General features: G+C 40.4%; 1 protein-coding gene across 6 annotated transcripts in view; it reads left to right on the forward strand.

The window, feature by feature from the left end:
- Positions 1 to 12945, forward strand: part of BMPER (BMP binding endothelial regulator) — a 220757-nt gene that overhangs the window by 153368 nt on the left and 54444 nt on the right. The gene's annotated exons all lie outside the window — the stretch shown is intronic.

A 12945-nucleotide genomic window follows, 5' to 3' on the forward strand; every position in this document is an offset into this window, starting at 1 on the left:
TAATTATATGTCTTTTGTAGAAAGGGCTATTTTACATAGAGCTGTGTGGGAACTGGAATTTCTATCCTATGGAAAATTTCACATTTCTGAAAAAAAAATTCATTCCTATTTGAAATGAAAAGTTGGATATATTAATTTTTCCACAGTATGAACAGTTTAAAAAATTCTGGTTTGGGGTTGGGCAGCCCAGTGAGCCCAGGCTAGTTTCCACTGACAAGCTCCTGCAGAAAGTTTCAATTCAGTCTAGTTTGCGTTTTCTGATAGAAAAGTGTTTTGTCAGCAAATTTTCTACCAGCTCAAGTTACACAGTTTAAAAGACTCTAATTTGGAATGAGCATCAAATTCTTCTGGAGTTTGTTCCCTGAAACTTTGCATTCATATTTTCAGACTTTAGGGTGACTTAGATACAGCTATGAGAATCAAAAGCAAAATGCCTAATGACATTCAGTACAGACATTACCTGTTATTAGTACCAAGTGAAAAGTTTGCTGTGAACAATTTATTAAGTGAATTTGGCCCTTTTACATATTAGCAAAATGTCTACAACCTGACAGTGACTTTTGCAAATTTGTTCATTATTTGAATGATGTTTGACAAATGTTTTGCAAACAAATTTTAGCCCATGGATTTCTCATGAACTAAGAGGATTCCCTTGAGTGTTCAAATTTGTAAAATAAAATAAAAACTTGGTATTTTGTTATGTGATTAGTTCCATAAGTCAAATAATTTTGTTTTTTTACCTGACCCACACTACAAGATGGCCATGTGAGCCTTTTCCACATAAATCTTTACCCTTCTTGAAAATTTATGGTATTTCAATTTTCCATGAACATTCTGCTAAACAAAAGATTATTGGTAAATGAACATTTACAGAAATCAAATTATAAAGGTGTGTAAATACTACCAAAACAGTTTGATTCAGAATTAACAAAAATATTCACATGATTCTATCCTCAACACCTGTCAACAGAATTTCATTGTACCGTTTTATTCAGATTTTTCCACTTGTGCATTTTTAAAGAGAAACAAAGTTTGCTGGTGGAATATAAATGTACCTGAAGTAAAATGGATAGGTGCCCATGTGTCTGCTTGTTTCTTTCCATCCAGCTGTCTTTTCAACTGAGTAGCTTGAACGGATGGATTTGCATATCATTGCCTTCTTTCTTCTCTATCATCATGCATTACATAACTTCTCTGGTTGCAATATCATGTTCACAAATGTTAACCTTTCTTGGTCATTCTCATCTACATTATTAACACTGCCTCATTTTCAGAAAGTTGCTCTTTAGCTGACCCGCTGTTAATAAGAATTCTCAAAAATAAACTCAGCAGGAACATTTCAAATTAGGGTGTGATTTCTTCAAATACCAAAAAAGGCACTGAAAAGCATATTGCAAATGTTTATCTGACACTGTGTTACTGAAAAGATTTCTCTGATGACATCTCAAGTTCAATTTAAGATTCCTTTTTTTATAGCTGTAGCTTATGCTATTGTTAGCCATCCAAAAAACATACTCAAGCTATTTGTTTGAATATGGGATGAGGAACCACTAACTCCTGAGTTCTGATCCTGATCTTTATACACCCTTGGTGTCCCATGGGAAGTCACTGAGCATTTCTGCCTCATTCCCACTTTATTAGGGTATTGTGGGGATTTAGGTTTATTTGTAAAGTATGCTGAAGATTAAAAGATCAATATAAGCATAAAGTGTTAGAATTTTTGAAAGGTCCAAAATGTAATCTAACTTTTCCTTTAATATATTGATTTGCAATAATCCTGTAATTCTTTGTTTTGAAACAAAAATGTTTTATGGGCTCTTTGTTGTGGTGGTTTTGAAGCAGTGCTAGCAGTTCACTGCTTGTGAGCAACACTATAAATAGCCTCGATATTTGTCAAGGTTTGAGCACCACAGAGGAAAATTCATTTAAGTAGGGAAACAATTTCAAATTTCCAAGAGATTATGGTAAAGATTGAGTGGAGAAAAGAATTTTTAAATGATAGAAAACACCTTTGTCATCCTAATCTATTTAACTGGATATTTGTAAGTGTCCTGGGTTAACTCTTTACATGCAAAGTCAAAATGGAACTACACAGACTTAGGCACAGATTTTTAGATTATATATACGATCTGTGCGTGCAAACAAGCAATGCACGCTGTTTGCATCTACAACTACTGTCATTGTAAGCATGCATGCATGCCATGAGTGCAGGGGACTGGACTTGATGCCTCTCGAGGTCCCTGCCAGTCCTGCGATTCTATGATTGTGTACTCAAGTGACCTGTTAGATAGTATATAACAGTTAGGGCAGGGCCAGACAAACTTTTTGGCCTGAGGGCCACATCGGGTTTCTAAAATTGTATGGAGGGCTGCTTAGCAGAGGCTGTGCCTCCCCATACAGCCAGGCGTGCCCCGGCACCGCCCCCTAGCTGACCCCTCCTGCTTCTCGCCCCCTGACAGCCCCCACGGGACTCCTGCTCCATCCAACCCCCCCATTCCCTATCCCCTGACAGGCCCCGGAACCCCTGCCCCTGACTGCCCCCCGCTGCCCCATCCAACCCCTCCTCTCATTGCTAACTGCCCCCCGGACCTCTGCCCCATCCAACCACCCCTTCTCCCTGACCGCCCCCGGAACCCCTGCCCCTGACTGCCCCCCCCCCCCGCCTCCCCATCCAACCCCCCCCCCTTCCTGACTGCCCCCTGGGACTCCCGTCCCCATCCCCGCCCTCTGACCGCCCCGACCACACCTCCGCCCCCTGCCACTACAGCCGCGCCGCCCAGAGCACCAGGACAGGCAGCTGCGCAGCCCGGCTGGAGCCAGCCATGCCACCGCGCAGCACAGAGCACCGGGTCAGGCCCCGGCTCTGCAGCTGCGCTGCCCCAGGAGCTCACAGCTCCGCTGCCCAGAACATTGCTTCGGCGGCGGAGCAAGCTGAGGCTGCGGGGCAGGGGGAACAGCAGGGCAGGGTTCGGGGGTAGCCTCCTGGAGCAGGAGCTCAGGGGCTGGGCTGGAGGGTCCCGCAGTCTGGATGTGGCCCGCGGGCCATAGTTTGCCCACCTCTGAGTTAGTGGCTATGGTAGCATGCAAGAATTATGAAAGTGTGCATTACTAAATATCTGGGCTTTAATGTGCAATCAAACCTTTTACTTCAGGTTATACAAATTGTACTTTTTAGGGTTTTTTTTTTTTTAAAGACGTAATATTGTAATTTAATCATAGGCTAGAGCATACAAATTGATTACAGTACCTATTATTATCTCTTGTGTAAAAGAAATTGCCATAAGACTAAAACTTGAATTTTTTTTTTTACCTTGAATCTCTATTTTTAATCATATCCAGTCTGGTCTAGAAAAGCAGTAGTTGATTAACAACATGGTAATTGGCCTCATTTGATTCAATCAGTTAATCAAATACATTCAGTAACTGCCAATTTATTTAATTATAACCCTTCTCATAAACATTCAAACTGACTGTGCTGATATTACTCAATCTTAACTCTAATTAGATGATTTCCTTCAATGCAGTTAATTTTGCAGACTTTGCTGTTATTCTAAGAATTCCCATGTAACAAGAGAGAAGATTGTTCAGAATTAGAACATAAATTATAGGCATAATTTTCATCTTCTTATGCTATATGGGCACTCCAGTGATTAGCCTACAAAAAGTGCATAAGCCCTTGCATTATTACAACTAATGATGAGTTTTTTTACATTAAGTGGTAGCGGATTGTGGTTTCGGAGCAAAAGGTCCTAAATTCTAGACTCACAGTTGACTATGAAGTTCTATATCTGACGACTGAAATCTGTGAGGCCAAGGAATTGATGCTGTATGCTCATACAGTGGGACTGTGCACAGGAAAATCTTGTTGGAAGAGTGACTATAAACAAGGCAGTATCAGGAATTAAAGGATTGGGAAGAACTGGTATCCTGATAGCTCAGTGAGTACTACTGGTACTTGGTAAGTCTGACCAAAATTTTACATAATACCCAAAGTAGTGCCTCTGAAAAGTGGTACATCTAAAATGGATGTTGCAAAGTTTGCCATCTAGGACATTCTGACATGATGCTGCAGTTCTTGGGAGGAGAGTGTTTCCAAGATCATGGAGTCTACCTGTTTATCAAAGCAAATGCTCATAGTTGTCTCAGGCTCTTTGATCTCCCATACACTTGAAGCTAGCCACTGTATTACAGCTACACTGCAGCCGTGAGTCTCCAAGGGGGCTCTTGCTATGGGTCTAAAAATAGCAGTGTAGACGTTTGGGTTCAGGCTGGAGCCTGGGCTCTGAAATCTGGTCTGGAGGGTCTCAGCGCCTGGGCTCCAGCCTGAGCCCACACTACTATTTTGAGCCCCATAGCATAAGCCACAAGAGTCGAAGTCAGTTGACCTGGGCTATGAGAGTCACTAGTATGGGGATTTTTTCAAATGTATTTATTTAATTATTTGCAGTGTAGACATACCCTTGGGCCTTCCCTATGTTGCTCATTAAGCGCTTGATAGTTCCAGTTTGATTTAAAACAGAGTCTATATTTCTGTAAAGAATTCTACTGATTTGCAGTGATTCTTTGCAGACTGATATTGGTGAAATGTGTAAAGGAATAAATCTGACTGTGTAGGCATTTGAAGAGCTGGTGTGCACAACCCTTCTAGGAATTCTGTGCTTCAGAGTAATTTTTTTCTGGTGACTATTCAGCTTGACCATCTTCTCTAATTTGTGATTGAATATGAATTCAGATCACTTTCAAAACCACTCAAATGCCATCTGTTATGGTCTGGCTGCATATTGGCAAATATCATATTGTCTTATTTATACAGTATATAGGCCTGAGGTACCATGGCATACAGTGCTTGCGGTGGGCTAATAATGCATGGGGAGGGGGGAAATGCAAACTTTGTGGGATCAGATGCATTTAATACATTCCAACAGCAAGCATCACATTCACACACCGAGATGCTGCTAATGAAGCATATTACAGATATACTTTATTACATGTATATCAAACCCAGAAATCACCACTGTTGTAAGCATCCTCCTTGCAGCATTTTTCATTTAATTTGACATAGCCAAGAATGAGTACAACCTGCCAGCAATACTGTTTAGATTAAAGGATTAGAAGTTTGGACTTGGACAAATAGGCTGAGTGGGCAGGGAAGATAAATCAACCTGAGTTGAGATCAATTATCCACAGATCATGACTCCCCTTCATCTTTTCCCCATACGCCTCCCCTGGTGGGGTATTATTCCTTGTACTGAGTCCCACACACTTGTATCTGTTTAGAAAAATACCTCAGTAATCTTGGGCTAGAAAACACTCTTCTCTTTGGTTATTACAGCTGTAAAACATTGAAGTAGTGCCAGAGGGTTCGCAGATGTCTCCCTTCCTGCTGAGGTATTGGGAGTGGGGTGGTTAGAGGCAGGGGGCTGGAGGTAAGGGGGTGAGAACTTCAGAATCTGTCAGACTATGGTGTTGGACAAACACCATTCACCTGGGACTGTTCATGGCTCTCTTCCAGTCTGAAAAATGCATGCTTCTCTGATGACCCACTCTGAGCTTCCCTATTTGGAAAGATTTTTTTTTAAGTAAAAGATTTTATAGGAAAACCAGATGAAACCACATACTATTCTGTGATTAAAATCCAGAGAATCTTCCCTTGCATGTCCGGAATGATTTTGCTTTGCTTACTCTAATTACATAATGGGGATCATACCTGATATGATGCTCATACATTAAATGAGATGTTGTTTTCTAATAGGTTGTGAGTGTAATCTGAGGCGTTCTCTTTCCACTGGTTATTTCCAGTAATTATGTGCGCGGATTGTATGTGATTATTGCAAAAGACCACTTATATCCAGTAAAACTTCACTGGCTTTTGGTTTGTTACCTATTCAATGAAATTCAAGTCAGGTGTTTCATAATAAAGTGATGTCTCACTGGCCTCCCAGTGTCTGACAGATGTGAGGATTTATATGTGGATGTGTAAGGTCAATTTGAATAAGATAAAATTGATCCTGATGGTGGGTGAGGGACGACATCTACAGGAATAACCTGGGGCCATGACTGCACTTTCTGTTGCCAGAGTGTTTCCCACTATGATTTGTAGTCTTGGAGTTATACTGGTGGTACTGCTGTTTTTGGGTGGCCTGGTGACAGTGGTCAAAAACAGTGATTTTTTTTCTTCTACACTTGGCTTGGAACCTGCGGGAAAAAGCTGGCACATTTTAGTCAATGGGAATTTTGCTATTGATTTCAGTGAGGCCAAGACTTCACCTTGTGCCTCTTCCTCTCCTATACAGACTTTGTTACACTCATCCATGGCATGTTAGCCCCAAGTCTAGCTTTTGACAATTTGCTGTACCGTGGGCAATCTTTAAAAAGATCCAACTGGTACAGAAGTGGATGGAATGCTGCACTGGGACTCAAGAGACCTTGGTTCAATTTCTGGCTTTAAAACTGGCCTGCTCGGTGACTTGGGGAATTCACTTCCTCGCGCTGGGCCTCAGTTTTCTCCAATTGTAAAATGGGGATAATGATACTGACCTTTTTTTGTAAAGTGCTTTGCGATCTACTGATGAAAGGGGCTATATAAGAGCTGGGTATTATTTATTTATTTGATTTATGTATTTATTTATTATCTCTTGAGTGGAGTGAGCCTCTGTGAACATACCTCTAGGGACCCGTGCTGCGCCCAGATACTTCTTTCTTTCTGTGTGCAGTTTGAGGTGTGGCTTTGTACATCGTAACCCCTTACGTGACCTGGTACCCAGTTATCTGAGCAATTGCCTCTTCAACTATTGTGTATCCAACTTGGTTCTTCAGTCTCAACATCTGGTTCCTGAGAGCAAGGTGCTCACAGTGGAAAATTTGCACTTCTGTACCTTGCTCCCTAAGGTGGTCTTCCAAAGTCTAATTGATGGGTTTTTAAATGCCCTAGAAGCATTACTGCTACCAATATATTAACAGGGAGCTCCCCCCTCTTGATTTTTCTCACTAAGGCTCTGATCCAGCAAAACCCTTATGTCGCTTCAAGCAGATGAGTGACCCCAAGGATGGATGAAACACCAATTGGCATACAAACTTTATGTAAAGTACATTTACTAGAAATATTTATTTCTGATAAATTTCCTTGGTGTCCTGGTAGAATAGCGCAATATCCAACTTGTATAACTAGATAGCATGCAGGTGTGGGGAGAACCTTGTAGGAGATCTTTGGGATAATCTTCCCCTCTGAAAAATGTTTTTTTTTTTTTAAAAAAAAACCCTGTTAATTAGTTCAATTTGATCCATATCCAAGGCCAAAGTATTTGCTGTTCAGAAGTATTGTTGCTAGCTGCAGGGATAAATATCATGGCTGATTGGGATAATTTAGCACTATCTGGAAAGGGGGTGAGCATCATCAGAGGCAGTGAAAATCACCCCAAGTCTCCCTTAAATGTTTTAGCAGTCTTTTAGCTACAGCTGCTAGAAACCCCAGGTCTCGGGCTCATTTTAATTAACCTCTGTGACACTTCTGCAGCAGGGAATTTTTTTAATTTTATTTTTGTGTGTTTAAAATTTAATTTTAGACCTTTCTGTGGTGCTTTCTTGGGGCATCTGGAACAGGCAAGCCACTGTGTTTTACCCTTCTGCCTCAGCAAGAGAGAGCTTTGCTGGAACCTAAACTGTGTGTCAGCTCCCTGCCACACCATTCTGTCTGCCTCACAGGCAAACTCCTCAAGACTCTGCCAGTCATAACCTTGCTTTTCGGGTAACATTCAATGAACCCCAGTTCCCGAACCCCTGGAAGAGCATTCCTCTGCAGTATCCACCCCCTATCACTGGGCGCTCATAGAAATTACCAAGTCCACTGCCTCCGAAGAGAGAGTGCACACACCAGCCTGTTAGTCTAGCTGAGGACCCACTTTAATACTGAGATGATTTGGGGTCAAACCAAAAATAAGTTTATTAATAAAGAACAGAGATGTAAGTGAGGATAATAGAAACAGAAAATGGTTACAAATAAACCAAAAATAATACATACTTTTTAGTGTCTAAAATTTAACAGATTACAACCCTGGTCTCAGGCAATTTCTCACTTAGTCAGTTTTCGGCATCCTCAGCCCTCATAGCTTCTGGGGATCCACCTTTCACAGATTCCAAAAGTGCTTTGTCCCTTAAGTGATGGATGCCAAAATGGCTTTTTGCTTTTCTTTAAATTTCCCAAAACTCAAAGTTTTGTCCCCAGGGTAAGGATGACCCCTGGCTATTCATCTCTTCCTGTTGACACACGTGTAAATGGGGCTTCCATAATGCTTAATTTACATTAGACACAGGGAGATAACTACCTTCCTCCTGCCTGGGAGAAAACCTGTTTCTGCCTTTGTTTGGTCACAGACTTTAAAGCATAATTTCACTGGGTATCCATAATTTCATATATAGTGCTTATAAATGCATTTCACAATGATATTAATCACCCGTGTGTCATCCCATTTCATAAGACCTTACTCCAGTGGTTTTCAGCCTGCGGTCCACAGTCCACTCGGGGTCCACAGTCTATGTCTAAGTTTTCAAAAGGGGTTCACACCTCCATTCGAAATTTTTTAGGGGCCTGAAAATGAAAAAAGATTGAAAACCACTGCCTTACTCGATACACTTGTATAGTACAATCATATTGTATACGATCAGTTGATTCAATTATTCTCTGAGGTTCAGACCCACTGTTCTTCCATGAGGTGCCTGTACCCTGTTTGTCACACTATATTTTAAGTTGAAAACCCTGTTGATTATAAATCTAGGGATGCTGAGGTGATGGGCACCATGCATAAATCAGTAAATAAAAAACCATAGGGTTCACCGTACCAAATGTTAGCACATCAAGTCCACTATCCTTTCTCTGGCAGAGGCCAATATCTGGTGCTAGAAAGGTGAAGCCCATCCAAAATGTAGCTGACCAACTGTGTGGTGGCATACATCGGAGAGAAAATCCATTTCACGCCTCTGAAATGATCAGTTTACATCTCAAAGCATGAAATTTTATTACCTTTCCCTTAACATGCATAACTGCAAAACCACTATATTTTAGCCCCTATTTAAAACCAATGCATTGAGCAGCTACAAAATAAACTCCCAAAAGGAGTAGGGAAAAGGCATACAGGAAATAAGGATATATAGAGGTAAGGTTCTTATGCTTGTCTAGCTAAAGTACTTATCACCGTGATCTCTAATCCTTGATAATATAATGTGTAGCATACTCATACATTAAATGCTGAGTCCTGCTCGCACCCAAATGGAATGGGAGGGTTTTGCAGTGAAGAAGGATACATCACCTTCTGCGCTTGCCGCTCGTTAATTTAACAAGTTTCTAGCATGGTGGCTGTGCATATCTGAGAACAGGGCTGATACTTGAGGTCTTGATATGGAGCAATTGAGACTATTTAAGCATCCTCCTGCCTCCCATTTAGCTCAGTTGAAATTAAATATGTTGGGGAATGTGAAAATGTTGAGAAGGGAGTTGAAGCTGTACATGCTCTTGCATTCCTGTGTACTCCTACAGCTAATGTTCTGTTTATATAATATTTCTGAAGCATAAAAGCTAAAACAAATCCAGCATGTGAAAATTAATATCAAGTCATTTCTCATATGGCCAGCCCAGAGACAGCTGTTGTAAGTGGTAAGGTATTCAGACAGCTGATATTTGTACATCATCTCTCAAGTGAGGTATGCAGTTTACAGAGATAGTGAGTGTTTAGGTGAGGTGCTGTATGTGTATATCAAGAGTAGAAGATGGTGGAACAGAGTGGGTACGTTGGCAGTGAAGAAAAAGTTTACAAAGTTCATTTCCTAAGTGATCATACTTATCACCTTAGATTTTTAGACTGTTGTGCAAATACTAATTTATCAAGTCTCGGCATACACCCATTTTAAAGTTGGGGAAATTGAGAATGAGAGCCTAATACCGCTTCCACCCTCCCCATCCCCCCCCCCCCCCCACGCCCCGTGGAAGTCAAGAGCAGAGCTGAGATTGGAACATACGTGCTGTGCTCCTAGCTCCCAGCCTGAGGCTTCAGTCCACTAGATGGTCACACCTGTCATTGCACAGCACAGGGTAGTGCTATTTCCATTGAGAAAATCAGAGTCCCAAACAGCCACACTGCTAACCACCTTCACCCACAGAAATGCCCTTTATGGAGTAGGCAAGTGCTTATCACACCCACAGCAAGATGGATTCTCTTCCATCTGGAGGAACCTGAATTCTTTCTAAATCCTTTGGCACAGAACATTGGTTTTACTGATGTAGTAGTAATAGGATTCTCAGGACCTGAGTCAAATGCTCTATTTAATGTTTAATTAAAGTTGTTTTTATCTCATGGTCATTTGAACAGAGAAAACCAATTTCATGTGTTTTATGGCTTTTATTTAAGAGCATAAACAATGATAAGGCTAAATAATTTATTACACTTTTCTAAGGAATAGAGGAATAGAGGAACTAAAGGAATATGAAAATCAGATTGAGGTTATAACGTAAATGGAATTAATCAAATAAAAAAATTAACAATAGTACATTTTAAAATTGCTTAACTAGTATGAAACCAAATTGAAACCAATAATTGATAATATCATTGCATGAGCCCAGTCAATAATCATTTAACCAAAACCAATATAATACTAATGATTAAATGGCTTACTTAGTCTTTCTATCTCTATGCGGTTTACTTAGCAGCTTTCCTGGTGGAAAGAATGGGTTACGGTTAGACTCTTTACATACCTAGGGTGACCTCTAGTGATCTGTGGTAAGATTTGCTTTGAACCTAGGTTTACTGATGTCCACTGGTACTATGAGGCTTACACTTTCTTAAGGCCTGAGAGACCTCATGATCACAGTAAGAAATTACAGAACTGTCACCCTGCCTGGGGAACTACGTGAAAGGTTATTTTGCTCTATCAAAGCTCAAAGCCAAGCTGCTTCAAAAGCTACTTGTTAAATCCCACAAACAGAAACTTATTAAAAATACATCAGCCCACTATTGTAAACTTGGAGTGATGCAGCGGCAAATCAAGCCCATGGTACTTCATACTTGGTTTGTCTTCTGATTCTTCTCTTACTTACAGCCTACACTGATCTCCAGACTGCAGTCTTGGCCAATAAGAGAGATCCATAATCATAATCTTTGTTAAAGGGTATCTTGGCCAGGATAGCAGGTTACTATGTGATTTTGGAAGTTTGCACTATGTGGGTCTCCTACCAGTCACAAATAAATCTTGCATTGACTAGCAGTGTGAGAATGTCATTTATCCATCCGTCATCTCTCTCTTTGGCTCTCAATACAGTCTGTATTTTTTTCATTGTAAATGAAAAAGTGCTTATACAGGATCCCTTTCTGGTTACCAAATACCACAGGGACTCTTGTCAACATTTTCCATGTATCGGAGTAACGGTTTTATATGGGAAGGGGGAATTTGGATAAGAAACTGGAGTTAATTCTTTTAGCATAAAAGAGAGGCTATTTATTATCTGTACTGTCTTCACTGTCTTTAGAGTACATACTGTCACTGGTTTCAAAGTCTTATGCCAAGGTAAAGAACCTGTGTATGTACTAAATAATTGTAGGTGGAATATACCTATGTTCTACAACCAGGATGGGCCCAAAGGCAAGCAGACTATTCAAAATGGTTAAAAGCTTTTCCATATGAAAAGGAAACCAGGAGATTGAAATCTTCCTTTAGCCTTTATAATCAAAGCCAAGAAGAAGTTATTAAGCAGTTACTGGTTTCTATTCTGTGGTCAAGATTTATTGACTTGAGAACCAACATTGACTGTGGGGGAACCTAATTCATTATTTACCCTAAGGCGCAATACGTATGGATCCTGACTGAAAACAGAAGTTTGCATGCTATTGCAATCTGCTTACAGTATAATTAGTAGTTCCTTCAAGTTTCAAAACTACTCTGAAGTTTGCTGTGCTCATCTGTACAACATATACAACATAAAACCCATGGCATTGCAACGGGGAGTCTTTGAAATGACAGCAACTACTGCAGGGCCTACAATATTTATTTTCACACCGAAAGAAGCTGGTTTAAGAGCAAAAGTCCTGTCCATTTACTGGTGTTGAGAACAATAGTGAATGGGAACTTTTTGCTCTGAATATGCAAGTTTTCTCATTTCAAAGAAAAAAATAATCTTTACTGAGGACAATATTGTGACGTTGTGCAGTCTATATGGTTTTATAAAAACTTGATAATAAGTCAATATAATGTAACTGAGATAGTTTTAGAGAAAATACGGTAATAAGTGAATGTAACGTAACTGGGATATGCTTCATGCAAAAGGTTTCTTGTAAGGTATCATTACAAAGCTTATAATCTACCGAGTATGATCATCTGATTTGTATAAATGTACCACTCTTGTATCTAAAACTAGAAATATAAAATGTAACTCTGAGGGCCTATTGTAATTGTGTAAAGTGTGGACCATTAATGATGGTTTGGAATCTTGATGACTCCCATTGTCTGCAGATGGCTGTATTTACCTGTGAGTCTTCCTGTATATGTGTGTGCTGGCAAGTGAGTAATGAAGTCTTGCAGTGACATGTGATCATGTCACCTGAACTGGAATCCATCTTTTACCTGGTGCTTTTCCAGTGAGGGGGGGTGGAAACCCAGAGGGACAAAGAGTTCCCGCCTTATGCAAAAGATATATAAAGGGGGGAAGACAACAGAGAGGGAGAGGAGCCATCATGAAGAATCCCCTAGCTACCACCTGAGCTGGAACAAGAGCTGTACCAGGGGAAAGAATTGTGCCCAGGCCTGGAAGGTGTCCAGTCTGAGAAAAAACTTACTGAAGCATCTCTGAGGGTGAGATTATCTGTATTCAGTTTGATTAGGCATAGATTTGCGCATTTTATTTTATTTTGCTTGGTGACTTACTTTGTTCTGTCTGTTACTACTTTGAACCACTTAAATCCTACT

The sequence above is a fragment of the Chrysemys picta genome, chromosome 2, assembly GCF_011386835.1.
Source record: "Chrysemys picta bellii isolate R12L10 chromosome 2, ASM1138683v2, whole genome shotgun sequence".
Classification (NCBI taxonomy): Eukaryota; Metazoa; Chordata; order Testudines; family Emydidae; genus Chrysemys; species Chrysemys picta.